This window comes from Hetaerina americana, unplaced genomic scaffold (assembly GCF_022747635.1).
Source record: "Hetaerina americana unplaced genomic scaffold, ioHetAmer1.1.p SCAF_44, whole genome shotgun sequence".
NCBI lineage: Eukaryota > Metazoa > Arthropoda > Insecta > Odonata > Calopterygidae > Hetaerina > Hetaerina americana.
This window is the reverse complement of record NW_027287030.1, coordinates 2,033,440-2,051,818: the sequence shown is the minus strand read 5'-3', so window position 1 is coordinate 2,051,818 and position 18,379 is coordinate 2,033,440.

The window sequence follows — 18,379 nt, the reverse complement described above, 5'->3', positions numbered from 1 at the left end:
GATAGGTAAACAAACGAAGTAGTGCTAGGCATGGTGGAGAAGAGAGAGGAATTTTGGGAGAAATTCAAAAGAAGTAGACAGTGGATGGAGAGCATTTTGAAAGGCGATAGGAGATAGTGACAGAGGGAGAGACGTTAGCCAAGAGACATTAGGGGAAGAAAATGATCGGTATGCTAGACGAATTGAAAGGAGCCAAAGGGTGTGTGGGGGGTGAAGATGATTTCATTGTGAAGTACGGTTCCAGGCAGTGTGCGGTTAAGATGCAACTTAGAAATACAGCTATGGTTAGTTTGCGTGGCCATGTAACACTTACATTTAATGGTATACTACCGTTAATTATGATGTATAAGAACAAAAATTACATTGGAATACTTTAATACAAATTAAGCGTAAAATATTATGGTGTAGATGTTCTAATGTAGGCATAATTTTTTACTTTATATTTATTAGCAACAATGTACCAGTATTTACGCCAGTATAACTTTTGAGAAGTGAAAACGCGCGTAAAATTCATTTGATATTTAAAATCAATACGTACTAATGATTTCAGCCTTGTCAGTAGGGTAAATGTGTTTTAAAAATTTTAATGAAATGAAGTTAACATAATTTAAATATTATCAATTCAAGGCTTGAAATGCTATGGCGGTGAATAAATACTGGCAAAAGAGAGGTTTCGGATTATTTCTGTGTTCATTCATCCTGATCGTCTACAGTTTTGGCAATGGGCTATCTTAAGGTTCAAAGATACTGGCACAGCTTGAAATTGCGAACGCATACGCACATTTACCACCCATATATGAAACTATAATAACTTAGAACTTGTCGAAAACCTTGCCTTAGAAATAATTTATCTATTTTTATTGTATCTTTGAGTCTCCCCGTTCTAATTCTATGGGAATATATGGAACTATTTACAACTTTACATCATTACGGGCAATCATCACAATTAAAACAAACTTTGAATATTACATTTTTTGGTTTGCATTTCCACACTTGGCAAATTGGATTTGAAATAAACAAGTGCGTTGAGATGAATTTTTGGAAAAAGAGCTATTCCCTTTCGAACATTTACTGCATCGGGCAAACCGGAATGGAGTGTGTAGACTCAATTAAATACTTCGGTGTTATCCTCACTCACGACCTCTCCTGATTGAAACACATGCGGGGGATATGTGGACAAGCTAACAAAAATCATGATTTATTGGAAGAGTACTGCCTAAATGTGGTAAATAAGTCATGAAGAAATATTATCTTTCGTAGGTTAGACCTCATTTAGAATATGCTGCATGTATATGGGATCCTAATGGAGTTGGAAGGATATGATGGCAAACTTGCCTAGATTTAATAAACATAAATATCAATTTAGGTCATAACTGTTGCATATAACACCAGATTCATGTGAAAATCATTCTCTAACCCCCAGTTTAAGAGATATCGTTTGCCTCAATACCAAAAAAAATATCCCGCGTATATAGACGGCCGAATTCACTTCGTGCATTTAAAAGAAGTCTTATAAACCACCATCTCAGTAACAGATTCGCATTTGGGTCATACGGTAGAGAGCACAGCTTACATAACACTGACCCCCATAGTAAGTGAAATACCTACGTTAACTCGATAGCAAAGGGGAATATTTCCTTTTCTCTCCATAAAGACTTTAAGGATGACCTTGTGTCGGAGTGACACAAGTGAGGGTTCCCAGAGGCTCGCTATAAATTATGCCCAACGGTCAGCCGCCCAGCTTATAACCATCCTCCTTAAGATAAACCAATAGGATATATGAAAGAAGTCTCAGCGTAAGAACTATAATTGAATAGCAGAAGAAAAAGATAAGCTGAGAATCGGAATTATTTTTCCAGTGATGTGTACAATCGGTTACAACGACGAATGTAAAGTCAAATATAATAATCGTGGGTAGTCTAAAGAAAAATTCTTAAATATTTATAATTATGTATTGAGTTTAGATCGAGTTACAAAAGGATACATTTGTAGCAGCAATGAAAAACCTCAACGTACTTGTCAGATTTTAAGCCTAATATTTAGTTAGCATAAAGTTTTTTAACCTGCCATAATTATTAAAGTTAACAGCAATGAATCAATAAAACTTATATAGATTTTAAATACTTGAGTTTAGCACTTAAGATGATTATTTGAGCATAATTATATATTAATTAAAACGAAATATATATTTTGTTATTTATGCATAATTCGAAATGTTCTATTTCGCGTATTTGAAGCCTCAGAAGAGGCTTAAGTCACTGAGAAAATCATAATGCGATGGTTTTCTTATTGCAACGAATTATTAAGGTTCGGCCTTTTTCAAGGACTCTGCTTTTCTTTTTACGTATATGGCTTCCGATAAGTTCCGACCAGTCTCTTTGTAAACTTGGACATCTTCGAGAAAATATAGGTTAAGGACAGGTGAACCTTTGTGGCTGCGTTATGTGACGTTGACCTCGGTTCATAGGCAACACAAACAAGGGTTGCAACAGTGAATATGAGAATTCATTCTGTTTCGTTCTTATGTAAGCAATCGTCTGAGGGCCATCTGGTAATTCTCTAGAAGAGATTCAATGCTTTACATAAGTTAACGCATAGTTGTTGCACAGCTGGAAATACCGTCCGACGACAGTTTTATTGGGAATCGCTTGCTTCCGGAGGTTATCCCTTTGACATAATGTATATACTGTATATACCATGCTTATAGTGTGTATATACAGGGTTCGTCCGGAAAATAGGTGTACTGAGCTCAGGAAAAAAAATTTATTACACTTTTACATATCTTAAGCTAATATTCCTCAAAATAGGACCCTTGTGAGTCGATACACTTGTTCCAGCGCCGTTCCCATTCCTGGAACGCTCCCGCGAAGGCATCATCGGGAACCTCTCGAAGACACGTCGTCACGGCCTCTTTGACGGCGTCCAAAGTCCCGTATCGCGTTCCTTTCAAACTCCTCTTTATCTTCGGGAACAGAAAGAAGTCCGGTGGTGCCAAGTCCGGGCTGTAGGGCGGGTGCGGCAGCGTTGCCACGCCGTGCTTGGCCAAGAAGTCCGACACGACAAGCGCGGTGTGAGACGGCGCATTGTCGTGATGCAGCCGCCAGATGTTTTTGATCGCTGGCCGGACGCGGGCGACTCGTTTTCGAAGCCTGTCGAGCACTTGGACGTAAAATGCAGCATTTACAGTTTGTCGTTCAGGTACAAATTCGTAGTGGACGACTCCCCTGTTGTCAAAAAAGACAATGAGCATCGCCTTGATCCGAGATTTGCTCATGCGAGCTTTCTTTTGACGGGGTGATGATGGGGTGTGCCACTCCGCACTTTGTCTCTTCGACTCCGGGTCGTACTCAAAGATCCACGTCTCGTCACCCGAAACAACGTTCTCTAAAAAATGTGGATCATTTTTGCAGTGATCCGCAAGTTGTGTCGCGATTTCCAAACGATTGAGTCTTTGATCATCACTGAGCACTTTCGGCACCAACTTTGCACAAATTTTTCGCATCTGTAATTGCTCCCTAATAATCTCGTGCACTATTGTTTTTGGCACATTACACTGCTCTGCTATCATCCGAACACTAAGACGACGATCAGGGTTCAGTACATCGCGAACTTTTCGCACATTTTCGTCGGTGAGTGTCGTTGATGGGCATCCAGGCCGTAGTTCGTCGTCGACCTCTTCTCTGCCCTCCACGAACATCTTGTGCCACCGAAAGATCATATTTTTGGACATGGCTGACTCCCCGTAAGCCTGGTTAATCATACCGACAGTTTCAGTAGACGATTTCCCAAGCTTTACCGCAAATTTGATGGAATAACGCTGCTCCAAAAACTTCGGCATCGCGTTCCGTGACGTGGGTCGAGCGTGGAGGTTCGCGTTAACAGAGCTCCTCACTACACCACAGCTCAGGGCCGACTGCCTTTTTCAGCGTCGCTTGCCAACATACCCCCCTCCAATCGCAGCCCGTCAGAGCGGTGCTGGGCGCGCCTGGAGCGGCGGGAAAAAATCAGTACACTTATTTTCCGGACGAACCCTGTATATATATATATATAATTTCAAGCGATGCCTAATATTGATAAGCTTATAAATACCCTAGTATAAAAATGTATGAAAGTCTCCAGGTAATTTTCTTTTTACGATTTAAGACTGAAGGATTTAAGGAAATATTATGGTGTTGTTAAAAATTTAGAGAAACAATATACCATCATTTAGACTATTAATTGCGATGCGTTTATTTGATGCAAGTTGACTGTATAATGTTCCTGCCCAGTAATCAATTAAATACCACTATACAATTATATGTAGTATATACTATTATTAAGATGTATGAATGTACTTGTATATGCTTTTAATTGATTGCGAATTCTAATACCTCTCTGTGAGTAGGATCATTATAGAATCAAGTTCTATCCAATTAAATATACTATATATATATATATATATATATATATATATATATATATATATATATATATATATATATATATATATTTCATTTATTGTAGACATATATATATATATATATATATATACATACATTTCTACGCACATATATATACGCATATATGTGTGTGTGTGTATACACACACACACACACACACACACACACATATATATATATATATATATATATATATATATATATATATATATATATATACAGGTATATATATGCATGGTTTGAAACACCGAAAATTCGAAACCTAGAGAGTTTCTTTTCTTTTTTGGTTTTGTCCACTGGTGCTAACTTTTATACATTATTATTCACGTCCGTGAAACTTTCAAAAAAGTGTTATATATATAAAAATATCACCTTGCCGATATCTTGTGGAAACAAGTCCTAAAAGTTTTCTGCTGGTATAGAGTATTCAGTTTGGTTTGATATTATATTTTGGAAAATGTATGTCCATATATTTAAAATAAAACTATTGTTACTAATAATACTTTGACGGATATTGACACTGGAGTCGATAACTATTAATATAAGCTAGGGTTTGTTATTCTCCGTGATGTAAAATAAGAATATGCATTCAATTATGGCGGAGATCAAAAGGATTTTGGGAGAAATAAAAACTTTGGATAAGGGAAAAGAGGTGGAAACTCCAGGCGTAAGAATATCTCAATCAGAGCGTCTTCAATCAACTTTTCTTCCACAGAAAGAGGTCCTTCACCTCTCATCTCCGTTAGTGAAGCCAAAACTCGCTCCCTCCGTCCCCATTACGGTACGAATTCCCCGACACAAAAAGAATTAAAGTCTGCCCGAGTGGATATTTCCGCGCTTCTAAAGTTCACGTGTTGATAGCGCGGGTGCCCTTTGCACGAACCTAAATATTCCTCCCCCCCCCCCAATGCCCTCCTTCAATGCGCTCACACACAGGAGAGCGCGCCTGGCTCGGATAGATTCACAGATCCTCTGTATCAGAGGAGTTTCCGGGGCAACGCGTATTACTCTCGGGGCCTTTCTGCTCAGAAAAAAAATATCTACCCACTTTGGTAGGCTCTCTTTCAGAATGGAATTTAGTAGATTCTTTCAGGGAAGAGGGAACATCAAGTGGGTGAAATTTTGTTATTGAGTATTTTTTAAGAAGTAAAAACTAATTTTAATTTTTTTGTTCGGTGCACTTAAATTTGAGAAAAGAAAATTAAGTCTAATTCAAAGAAAATAAGCCCACGTCTCAAATAGCCTCTTAATCTAAGCCCGTAACTCTTAACTTAAAGATCAGGTCTCACTTTCGTAAACTTATACGTACAATATTAGTTTTCAGTTAGCGTGATGGACAGAAAAAACTGTCGCATTCTTTCTCTAGCTATTACAACATTTACATTAAACGTATACTATGATTATTGTTATTATTATAATTTACATGTGCAGATAGACAGTGTCAGGTGGCACACAAGTCCCAAGTAATCATAAATGACAATAGATAAAAAATATAAATAAAATATTCAGCTGTTACATATAATTTTACACCACACATCAATCAAATTATTACAATAATTACTAACATCTTTTCTTAAAATTATGCACTCTGTTAGGAAAGGGCTCGAATAGTTTTGCAGGTAAGTATGCCGACAGCCGAACAGAAAACATAGTAAACAGCTGTTGCAAAAGCCGATAGTACCGGATTATTTCTTTAAGAGTTGAGTGTAAAAGTGAATAATATTTTTCACGTCAACGGCTATGGGGAATTATTGTTATTATTATTAAAATTTACATGTACTGATAGACAGTGTCAGATATCACACAAGTCCAAAGTCATCCCAAAAGATAATAGATAATATCAGTCAGTAAAAAAAGTACTCCTAAAGGAAACTTCCAAACACAAATCTCTTACACAAAACAAGAAAATCCCCATCTCATTAGCATCAATAAATTAGCAAGAAAAACAAATTGTATGGTCTCGATTTATTTCTTTAAGACAAACGTTTTCAGTAAATAAGTTAGTTTTTTTGAAAATCAATTATTTTATGAATAATTAATTATATTTTTTTTCGTACACAATAATTTCACCTTACACACTTACATAAAAGAGTCCTGTAATAGGAATCAAACCCAGTTACATCTCTGCGGATAGATTTTTTCAGCGAAGGAGGGCATATCCACTAGTAATAATTATCATTCTTAAGAATAGATTTCAAAAACGGTTTATCCCCATTTGCATCCATTCAACATGAGATGTTCTCAAACCAATGGCATTCGGATAAATGGAACAAGTGAATATTATCCATTAAGCCTCAAAGATAGACGTTGTGACGTCAATTGATTTGCGCACGCTAAGTAAACAGAAGTTCATCTTGCACGTCCTCGCACACTCTACGGCCTCATCGCGATTCCTTCCCCTTTGAGACCACAAATTGCACCAAACTCACTATTCGAAATTTGGCCACAAACCTCAGAATCCCCATTTCCCTTCACAGGCAGCGCTCAAGTTTATTTGCGTCTCAGTGAGAGTGGACGTGTTTACACCTCGAACCTTGTGCCTATGCACGTTTTGCTTGAACGCTTGGCTGAGTTTGTGGTTTATGTTTATTCGTGAATTATGTTGTCAGATGTGACATGATGCATTGGAATTCTTAGGATAAATGCTAATACATGGCCAAGGAATTGATTCCCAGATTGATTTTCTGATAGACGTATTGCCAAAATCCGATTCAAGAGTTTCCTCAGCGTGTGTTCCTTGTATTGAGTCAGCATAAGTTACTTTTTTCCATCATCCAAGAAAAAGTCGACTTATGATTTTGAAAAGAGAACAAACGCAAATTTTGAGGAGTTTAATTTCTGTACGTCTGAAGAAGACTGCAAGAAAATATTTGAACAGAAAGGAACACAAAAAAGTTGTAAAAACCGTGGTGGGAGAGACGAAGTTGCTAGGGGAAATCCTAAAAATGCAGGAAAATTGGATGTAGAAAATATTAAAAGTTGGTGGTATCCTGTAGACAGTGATATGGGAGAGAATTTCAAATAATTGGGTGGAGGAAGGAAGAGAAATGACATATTATGCAGCAGAAATGCAGGTTAAAGTGACGAAGAACTGATGTATGAACTAGTAGAGGGCCAACATTAGACTTTCAACGTAATATATAGAGTTGACCAAATACTGCTTAATTCGGTAGACTACCTGTGATGATGAAATGATTAGATAAACATAGTCAAGAATTCATATTTCTTTCAAGTAATTCAAAACCACCGCAAAAAGCAAGGGAAGCATTAAAAAATTAAAAAATATCTCTCCTCATTAGATTCCTCCACTCCCTAGATATTCATGTAAAACTAGTGCAATTACATCCACAGCTCTTTGCAAAAAATTATATTGGCTGTTAATTCATACATACAGGGTGCGTTCCAAAAGTAATGAAATTAAATTTCCAGCGCCGCTCCTTACAACTGGATTGGAATCAAACTACTTGGAGTTGGTGAAAAAGACGCTAAGCTTTGCCGCGAAATCAGTCTCAGTGCTCTCAAAGCTGTGAAAGCGGCAGGACGTCAGTTATTGTAAACCTCTGCGCCATGAAAGACCAACCGAGCGGAAATTTCAAGTGAACTTATGCAACTTATTGAAAATAAACCTGATTATTTGGACAACGTCATCGCTTGTGATGAAACCTGGGTTTTTGAATACGACCCAGAAACAAAACGACAAAGCTCTGAGTGGCACGCCGACCAATCCCCCAAGCCCAAATAGGCAAGAATGAGCAAATCAAAAGTGAAAACAATGCTTATTGTCTTTTTCGACAATAAAAAAGTGGTCCATAAGGAGTTGGTTCCTCAAGGAAAGACATTTAACGCTGTCTACTACGCGGATGTGCTGGAAATACTCCGAAAAAGGGACATCAGGACGAGAAATGACATCTCCGCTACCTAGCAACTCCATCACGACAACGCGTCTTGCCACAACGCGCTACGAGTTCGCGAGTTCCTGGCCAAACACCAGGTGCCAACGCTGCCCTACCCCCCTACCTATGGTCCTGAAATCACCCCAGCAGACTTCATGTTGTTCCCTCAGATTAAGGCAGCCCTGAAAGGACCCCGTTCATCGTCCTTAGAAGAGATCCAATCAGCCGTGACATTGCGAGGGGTCCCCGAAGACGCCTTCCAGGGCGCGTACTGTTCTTTTCAGAGTCACTGTAAAATATACTAAGGGGCCCAAGGACATTACTTTGAAGAATTTTAAGTGTTTGTGAAAATCATTTCAATAAATTAATAAAAAAATAATTGCATTACGTTGAAACACATCATGTATATATCTATTCAATCCAACTTGTACATTTTGAAGCCGTCAGTGAGTCTTAATGGCCATTGTTTTCTTAGCCTAAAAACTTCATTGCCAATTACTCTATATATTTCACGTTATTAAATGCTCATGTTTTAATACATAGGGTGAAAAATTTTGCTGTCAGTGAATAGTCTGAGCTCAAAACTTGAAATAAGGAATAACTTTTCCTAGATATACTAGGTGAGTAAGTAGGCTTCTTCTTATATTGAAATTCATTAAAAGTATCGGAATTAAATTGCAATAATCTTTGCATTTCAGTCTCCTTCCCTTATCCCCCTGTATTGCTCTCTCAATATACATTTTTTGAATTTATTTTTCTTCTGATCAAATATCCAATCCAGCTTTCTTTTTTCTTCTGAATAGTGTTCCCAAGCGATCTAATCTCTCTAAACTTGTTGAATGTCTAATGTCTCCTAATTCCTTATTTCCAACATCCTCCCCACCGATATCTTAAAAGTCTCGATCCCTTACCTCTTTATCTTCCTTCACAACCGTGCATCAGAACTCTCCACACACAAAGAAGGACACTTGATATTTATAGGTGATTTGAGGAGATGAGGGGGATGTAAGAAGACCAGGGATAGGTCTAGGACAGGAGTAGACGGAGACAACGTTGATGTGCGAGACGCTTGGTAAAACACCGTATGGTGACGTCGGAACGCCACCTCTTCACGTATCATGGTCGCATTATTTCAAGAGGCATGGTTAGAGGCTCAGTTAAACTCCGTCAACTCCTATCCTATGGCCGGAAGTACGACATTTAGTATCATTCAATAAATCCTATGACAAAAATCGTGTACAAAAGTTATTTGTGGAAATTTCTGTAATCTTGTTAGCATAACCAGCTCATCAACGTGAATAACTCAAAGTTTAGTCTAATTTTTTTGTTTATATTTCAGCTTACATTCGAAGAGTAATTAAGTTTCTAGACATAAGCATTTATCATCATTGCATCACATAGGTATCATAGCGCTTTCCAGAATAGCCTATGGGAGAGAAATTATTGGCGAGATTTTTAGTCTAGCGTGAAACGTGCCATGTGCCAGGAGATTGCGAAAAAAATTATATTTTTTACCCGTTGTATATTAATTGCTAACGTGATATTTTTTCTGAGAAAGTTGAGGGTCAATTGAGGTTAACATAGTAATAAACCTTAAATAAGAATATTATAAAAAGTTTATGTTAATTATAAAAAGATTTTTATGTTTTTATCCAGGGCACATATTTCATAATATACACGTAGTTAATAAGTTTCCATGGGAGCCACCAGCCGGTTGACTAAGAGCTTAGGCTACTATTTCAGATAGCAGTGGAGTAATTCCACGTGGAAACACGAATGGACCCTGGATGCTTTTCAGGAAAATGGGGAACATCTAAAAGCTAGTGTCATTAATCACCCTAAACTGTGTTATTCCCGGAGCGCTTTTAGAACAGGTCGTTTTGAGGTGAAAGACCTAGAAAATATAAAAGTCATATTTGTATCACGAGCTGGACCTATCATGGCATCAATTAAAGTCCAGTGATTTGAAGCAAATTTTTAAATATTTAGGAAAAAATCTTTCACTTATTAGCACCGGAGTGCATCCAAGTGTGCCATAGTAAAAAAATGATAATAAATTGAGATGGAGCATGTCCACATAGATTTAAAAAATGTCAAGCTCGCGAATGAAACTTAAATAACAACTTACATCACATTTACTACTCCACTAACTTAAACCATTGAGTATAAACACCAATTTATATCCAAAAATGCAAAAAAACCTGTTATGCTATTAAACCTTTTTCTTGTCGTGTTTTTATTTATTGCAGAATTTGAAAATTCATATTTAATTTTACAATTGAGTTCACCAACTACTATTTGATTAATAGCCTAGCAAAAACTAAGCAACAAAGACTAGGACATTTATAGTCTAGCAGACACAAAATAGTTCTATTGAAAAAGTTAAAGCTTTTTTAAGGAACTGTCTTATGTAGCCAATATTGTTTTATTGTAGCGTAGCCATTTCAACTGATACTAAAAGATTAGCAACAGTCGTATTGAAGGCTCTATGGTCAATGAATTAAGGAATAAACCGCCACTTAAATGGAATAGTCTTATTAAAATACTGGAAATTTATCGATGCTTTATTTTGATAGATGAAAATATAAAAAGTTGCAATGCGTCATAAAGGGTTGTATTTAATTTTAATATTACTTTCACGTAAACTTTTAAGGTTACCACGCGGCTATTTATAAGTAAATTAATACTGACATATCATCAAACTTGCGGCTATGCCTGGCATCGCCGGACCAATTTATTCGCATAGCTGTAGCTGCATTTACTTACTATTATAGGGTTTTTTTATGTACGTGGGCAGTTTTTTTCATTCAGATGCCGTTAGTGGACACTCGAATTTGTAGATGTTGTGGACAAATACGATTTTATGTTGCCAGGCATAATGAACACTAAATTTGATAATCGAACTGATTGCCTCTTAAGCTCTTGAAGAAAATCGAGACCATGGAATTTCACAACAGGTTTTTCCTGAAAAACTGATAAACTTATGAAGTTAACTGCTAAAGAAATAATCCTTGACCATCGAATTTTGCGGTAGCTATGTACAACATACGAAGCGTCTATTCACATGTCCATATAATTCATCATTTACGTTTTTAAATGAATAAATAGCTGGAGAAAAAACGCGACACCTTAATCTGTCGCTCCTCATTGAAAGGAATGAATTGAGAATCTTAATTTGGAGTTAAAATATATTATGTATGTGAAAACGAATTTTTGCTCAAAATTTCTAGAAAAGCATATCCACATCGGACCTAGTCTATCTTGTATATCTTTACTTTTCTACTGAAAAAAAATTATAATCCCTTCCTTCGTACCTTCTTGGAGTGATGAGTCTCCAAAAAAAATTTGTTTTCAGATTTATATATTAGTAAGTTGGACAGACAACAAAGTGAGGGGCGAAATAAGTATACTGGCCACTGCTTCCTTGCGTTTCAGAATTTACTTATATGTAACAACTGGTTTATTTCGTCCATTTGCTTATCCCCGAGAAGGAAACGAAACCAGTACTTTGGGCGTGGCAACCCATTTCTAAATGAACGCTTCAGCGTGGTGCCTCTTTGCAAACTAGCGTGATGTGTTGAAAGCTTATGGCACATAACTGGGCTTAAGCGGGCTGTGGTAGGGAAGTCCAGCGTGGAGAGTGAAACGGATGGGGGTGGGAAATGAGGGTATGAATATCAATTTTCGAGAATGGAGATTTTAATGACGTACTTAAGATTGATGTCCAAGTGCCATAAAAACCCTCAAAGCATCCACGTATACAAAATCTCAATTCCTTTACAAAAATATTTACATAGTATTAATAAGCATTCCGAAGGAAGAGTGAGAATCTTCTGTCTTAAAAACGATAAACAACTATAGTAAATTAACGCTAATTATCTAAATAGCAAAGGTCGTATAATTAATAAAACAATCTGTAACATAATCATCATAAAGAATTTCGGTTTGGGTGATATGATGAAAGTTGCATTTGATTTTTGCATGGATTAAGAACAAAATAAATTGATAAAAGTAAAATATCTTGAACAAAAGACCTAATTTCTAACGAAACAAAGATCATCTTATGTAGGAATGAGAAATGAAGTTGGCACATTTCTGCAAGAGAGCACGTAAGGTAACTTTAAGAATGAAAGGAAAAAAAAACGGACACCCATTGCCCATGTGGATCTGGCAAATGCATTTGATTTGGTAGACGAGAATCAAACGTTTTTTCTCCGAAGGATATAAAGAGTTCTTAATAATGAAAAGGATGTGATTGATGTTTATAAGGATCCGACGGCTTAAAAACTTACTCTGTACTCAGTAGCGTATAGGCAAGAAAAGAGAAAGTAGTATGGAAAGAAAGGAAAGACTCTCACCCATTGCCGCTGACAGTACTTTTCTAAACACAAAGTTTGCTCTCAATTGGATGGGAGCAAGTGCATAAATTGAGCATCAGGTTCAAAACACGCATTGTTTTGGGTACATCAATGGTAGCCTCGCCCTAATTCTATTTGCACTGGTTTCCCCTCCCAAATCAGGATCATTATGGCATCCTCCTTACCTCTCCCTATTGATCAAATTTTTATGAGTTATCACTTAAATATACATCCGTACACAATTCGAGAAACCGTGATGGGAATCTCCAGGGACGAATTAGGTGGATATCCGCCACTCTCTCTCCTTATTTGTTTACAATATTCTTGTCTTTGGACTACTTCTCTCCCTCCTCCGTGATTAACAATTTTTTGCCTCCTGTTTTTGTAATTTTCTTGATTTCGCTTTAAACCTTGTCTCACATCCTGAAAGTTGATGGTAAAAATGTTTTGGTGAAATTTTAAATACTTTTCAAACTTTTTGAACAAAATGAAATAATTTATCGTTCGTGATGAATTTTATTAGTTAATGTTTTCGGTAGTTTTTTAAGCAACATTTTATTTCATTTATGTTTTTTAATAACATTGTAATATTTAATTAACATTTTTCAGCGTTTTTTGAACTATTATTACTATTATTAGTGTTTTTTGAACGATATGTAATAGTTTTAGCAAATGATAAAAGTAGGCCATCGCATGTGGTCTTTTGACATAATGCGTATTTTCACAGTCTTCATGGTTTTTCAAAGATTTTGTCTTTATTTTATATACGTAGTTCCTACTTTCAAACAATGTGTCACTCACAGATGTAGCTGATAAAAACGCTGAGGCCTATGTAGCAACCTTGGGGACGCGAAAGTCTCACGAAATGATCACCTGGGTAATCCCCATCGTTACCTATGTATATTTACCGTATTGTTGGAGGTTTTGCGTCAGAAAATTAAAAAGAGTAGAGAGGAGAAAAAGAGTGAAAGATGGATTAGGGGAGTGGAGAGGGACGGTGAGATGGAAGACCGGAAAAACATCTCCCTGAGTGTTAGCAATATCTTGATGATGATATTTGATGATGATTGGGTATGGAAAAGAGTTTTATTATTGGAAAACTGTGAATGGAAGGATTTGAGATTGCGTGGGTGGGGTTTAGAAGTGATCGAGGTGGAGTTTGAGGTAGGATGAGGGAAAAAACCGATTCGACGTGAGATAGCGAGTTGATTTTATGATCATATATTTATTTAAAGACGCCCAAAGAGGTATTTACAGAGGCTAAAATTAAAGAAGTATTTACCGAGGTTCGAGGGGAATTAATTGGTTAGGTTTGTGGAGGATTAAACTATAATTAGATACCCAAGGATGTGTAGCTATTGTAGAGTGCTTTACGGGAGCAATGAGAGAAATATGAGCTGAAGATTACCCGCAAGGAAATGAAAGCAAATGTGATGGATTAGGAAGGCCAAGTTACACGCGCGTACAATATAGCCGGAGGGAATAACCTGGAGGGAGCAGTTCGCGTATTTCGGTAGTATTTTGGAGGAAAATGGGAGTATTCGTGGAGGAGACGAGGATGAGAAGAGCGTTGACGATATAAGAATGGAATTGATATCAGTCTCTCATTACTTTAACTCATTAGAATGCCTTTAAATAATGTAGTGCTCTTTACAGTATTGTTTGCTCTGCCTGTTCTGTTTTTCAGTTTCCCCTTCAGTCCCTCGTCTATCTCTCTGTTAGGGGGACCCGCCCGCTACCTGAAGCGTTGGGTCACATTCCCTACCTGTGTCCTTGCAGAGGAGACCGCTGCACGTCCATTTGGGAATGGCATTTCGTTTTCCTACTTTTCAAATTCTAGCTTCCTCGTTATTGGATATATTTCTTACTGCATCCTAAGGTGCAATTATTTGTTAGATGATAGTGCATGTACTTGCATACGTGTAGAATGAAAGGGTGTTTGTATGAATGTATACCTCACGGTGGGTATAGTTTTAAATTTCTTTGAGGATGAGTAGATGGGAGAGTTTTGGAATGAGCGAATGCGTGGACAACGGCAGAAATAAGTTGGACCAAGGACGATGCTTTAAGTAAAGTGAAGGGAGAAGAAAGGAAATCTTTGCTTTTGAGTTGTATTTAAAGAGGAATGTAAATTTAATGAGTTACAAAAGATTCCGCGTGCGTCGTTGCGGAATTCACCTCTCACGAATAGTGTCTCGAGAATTAATTGAATTATATTCATGACGTTTATTTTGTGTTTTTTTTTCTACGCGAGCAAGAGCTCTGTGAACTGGGGCAATGATGGCAATGATGAATAAAAGATAGGGATGTGTCCTACACTTGGAAGCCCGGCCAAGACGTGACTAGGGACTCTTTTTTTTTCTTATCCCTTCACCGTTATTTTTCCTCCCAGCACACTTTCACTCGCCCAACTAATATGCCTAATCGTCCTAAACAATTACCATTGCAGTAAAATTGCGCCCCTTTTCACTGTTAAATAGGCCTCTGCACTTCCCTAGGCATGTGGATGTGTTGCCCCATTGTCAAATGGCAGAGCGGCTCTTTATTCTTGTGTAGAGGAAAGTGGGATTTTCCAATGGAATATAGATCAAGGTGAACTCAATGTCTATACTCCGCGCAAGTATTCGGGATTGTCCGTTTGGAAAAAAATGGGCGTAGAAGAGCAGTATTGCTGATATTGGATGGTAAGAGCTTCAAGTGGGCGGGAGTTGAGTTCGGAATGAAGTGTGAGCAGGAAGAAAGAAAAAGAAAGAAATGGGAAGGAGAAGGCAATGGCGTTGTCCTGAGATAAGATAAGAGATAAGATTTTGGAGCCTCGTCAGTGAGTGTAGGAAACTTTATTGGGGAGGCGGCACATGGGGTTTCGGAAAGACTCACGTTTTTTAAAGCATTATTTATTGAAATAGTAAAACTAAGTTTTTATTGTAATTTTAGTCATTGTATATGAAGAAATAATTTAATTTTTGTAATAAAATAGGGATTTTGCAGATACTTTCTAACAAAATTTTCGCTTCAGATGTATCGTACTATTTCTTAGACTATTGAATGAGTTTAGAAATTTGTTATTTATAGCACTGTAGGTAGGTGCGGGTAATCTTGTACTCCGATACCATTAAAATTGCAAGGAAGAAATTTGTTTATGCTTTAGTACATAGTCATAAGTGAACTGATCAAAACATTATTAATCAGTTGACTTTCACTCAACATTAAAACCTTAAGATATTGATACAGGAAAATATAAAATTTTCTTCGTATAGTAACAAAGATAACTCACTCCTTTTACCAAGGATATTTCTCATTTTTTTTCCAATTAATTTTATTAATTCACATCTTGCTTAAGATTCCAATTCGTTCCTGCGGAAAAAAATCCGCCGAATAAATTATAAAATTGGTCTTTTAGTCTTTGCAGAGTTAAAATGCGGGAAACAGGCCGACCATTAACATACCTTCCGAACAAATATAGAGGTGAAATCAAAGCATGGCAATCTCTTGTTGAATATTTCGAGGAATCCGTATTGGGAAACGACCTCGGCCATCTTTGGAGTTGGCTTGATTACGAACCAAAGACGAGAGTTTAGTGACACAGGCGAGTGTCAGAGATAAGTATGCGGTATTTGAGGGCGCAAACATAGCTGGATCAAGGGCGGCAGAGGAAAGATGAGTTGATATCACTCCTATATTTTCCGCATGCATGGTATTTGAGAAACGAAGGGTTTTCACCGTTTAAATGTTCACTACGTCATTATTGGTGATTTTTCTAAGAAATTTATGATCGGTGCCTAACTCCTTTGATGTACGATAATACCGTGCATCTCGTGAAATTTCATTTTTAATTTGATTGTTCAGCATTGTGTCCATCAATATACTTTTATTTGCCCTTTTCCTCCCATGAAATGTGTTTTTAATCCAAAATATACGTGATCCCGCTCTTACAAGAATTCATGAGACTTGTTGAAATATAATAACCATTTTTAAGGAGGAAGTTCTTCCATGCAAGATATCATACAGGACACCGCGCAAGTCTAGGAAAATAGAAATAACTTTGTCAACAGGAATGAATTGATTGGGCGATATTAGATTTTCTATGAGGCATCAGGCTAAATTAAATGTATATAACAGTCTCGTTCGACCTGTTAGTAATTAGTACGAGGGTCTTCCGGAAAGTAGTACCCGTTCGTGAAATAAAAAGACAAAAGTAAATATTAACAAACATAAAAAATTTTATTTGAAAGAGGATACTTTAAACTACTTCTCAACATAATCTCCAAGCAAATTAAGGCATTTGTCATAACGTGTGACAAGTTTCTGTATTCCTGCTGCATAGTCCTTCGCCGCCAGCTCATTGAGATACGCGAGGGACCCATCTTGCACAAATTTTTGCATAATGCAGATGGTGTTTAACAATTTCATGAACAATTGTTCGAGAAACATTGGGAAAATGCTCACAGATGTCATCAATTGTGACGCGCCGATCGTTCCTCACGAATTCGTCAACTGAGCTCACCAGTTGGTCTGTAATGACAGACGGTCTCCCCGAACGCTCATCGTCGTGTGTGTTCCCCCTCCCCATGTTGAAGTTGCGACACCACCGCCGAACAGACGACTCGTCCATTACATTGTCTCCATACACCTCCTTTAATTGGCGATGAATATCACATGGGCGAACGTTTCTTGCATTGAGGAATTTAATCACTGCCCTCACTTCACAACTGGCGGCGTTCTCAATTTTTTTAAACATTGTAAACAATCACAGAAACAACACAGGCAATGCTAGCGTCACGCAACTTGGCTCAGAGAAGGCAGACAAGCCACTGAAGCTATCTGACCTCGTCCAGCGGCTACTCGCGTCGTCAGCACTTCATGCGGCACGAACGGGTACTACTTTCCGGATGACCCTCGTATATTAATATGCTCTGTAAGCACGAGGAAAATTCTGTATGTTCCGCAAGAGACGAATTAGAACGGGTATCCGACATTGGAGTGTTATACTTTACCGGGAAGATACCGAAGTAAGGCGAAGAGGAGACCCTGCCAGAATTCCCAGGTGACCATAGGTGACCATATCCGAAATATTCAAGTAGCAGTAGTTTTAGGGGAGGCGATCAACAGCTAAAGTCATTAGCGCCATTAGGGATGGTTGGGAAAGGACGGGTGGAGAGAAACCCGGCGTCGGCATTAGCCTACTCTTGTCGAAAGGCGCCAAGGAGTCCGCAGTTTAACGTCCCATCTGACGGACGTCGTACTCACTCAAAGTGCTCTCCACAAAGCACCTCAAGTAGGGATCGTGATACCGCTAAAAAATTCTCCATTTGTTGTCTCCAGGATTTGAACTCGGGCCCTCTCGGTGGAACGGCTTTATGTTAGCCACCACAATATCCTGATCCCCCAATATGTAAGGAATGGGACGACGAGCTTTTATTTGAATAACGTGACACAAGAGACTGTGCTCATACTGTCGTGTATCGTGATTTCTTTCCTTCGTTTGGAATTGGTCGGTTTGGATTGATCTATTGCTGCAAGTTTTTTTTGGAAATATGTGGAAATCGTATCTTAGTGCAATAAAAGTGTTTCCATGATGAACTCTCTCATGGTAAGATAAATTATTTCGGTCGCTATCCTAAAATTTCAACTTAAAAATTTTTAAAAATATATATAACAAGGAACGAAGTGTGTTCACCGTACAAGGTGT